Genomic DNA, 856 nt, shown 5'->3' with positions numbered 1-856 from the left:
GCAGTGAGCAAAACTATATCAAAGAAAAAGAAAAGCAAGAATACAAAGTTCTTATCTGAGGAGGCTTTACAAATTGCTATAAAAGAAAAGTGTAAAACAAGGGAGAAAGGGAAAGGCATGTCCAACTAAGCACAGATTTGTAATGAACAACAAGGAGAGACAAGAAGGCCTTCTTCAGTGAACAGTGTATAAAACTAGAAGAAAACACCAGAAGGGTAAAGACTAGAGATCTCTTCAGGAAAATTGGAGATATCAAGGGAACATTTTGCCAAAATGTTCACAATAAATGGGCACAATAAAGAACACAAAAGGTAGAGACCCTGTAGATGAATGAAGAGATCAAGAAGAGATGGAAAGAATACATGGAAGAACTATATAAGAAGGATATAGATGAGCTAGATGACTGTGATGGTGTGGTGAGCTGCCCTGAGCCAGACATTCTGGAGAGCGAAGTCAAGTGGGCCTTAAGAAGCACTGCTGTTAATAAAGCTGGTGGATGTGAAGGAATTCCAGTAGAGGTATTCAAACCCTAAAGGATAATGCCATCAAGGTGTTACATTCACTATGGTCAGCAAATGTACAAGACTTAGCAGTGGCAACAGGACTGGAAAAGTGAGTCCTCATCCCAATTCCTAAGAAGGGTAGTACTAAAGAATGTGCTAACAATCAGACAATTGTACTTATCTTCCTTGCTAGTAAGTTCATCCTTAAAATCTTGCATGCTTGGCTTCAGTACTGTGCAAACCAAGAACTTCCAGATGTCCAAGCTGGATTTAGAAAAGGAAGAGGAACCAGAGATCAAACTGCCTACATTTGCTGGATCATAGAGAAAGCTAGGGAATTCCAAAAGAAACAT

This window comes from Cervus elaphus, chromosome 18 (assembly GCF_910594005.1).
Source record: "Cervus elaphus chromosome 18, mCerEla1.1, whole genome shotgun sequence".
In the NCBI taxonomy this organism is placed as follows: domain Eukaryota; kingdom Metazoa; phylum Chordata; class Mammalia; order Artiodactyla; family Cervidae; genus Cervus; species Cervus elaphus.
Note: the sequence above shows the minus strand (reverse complement) of the source record.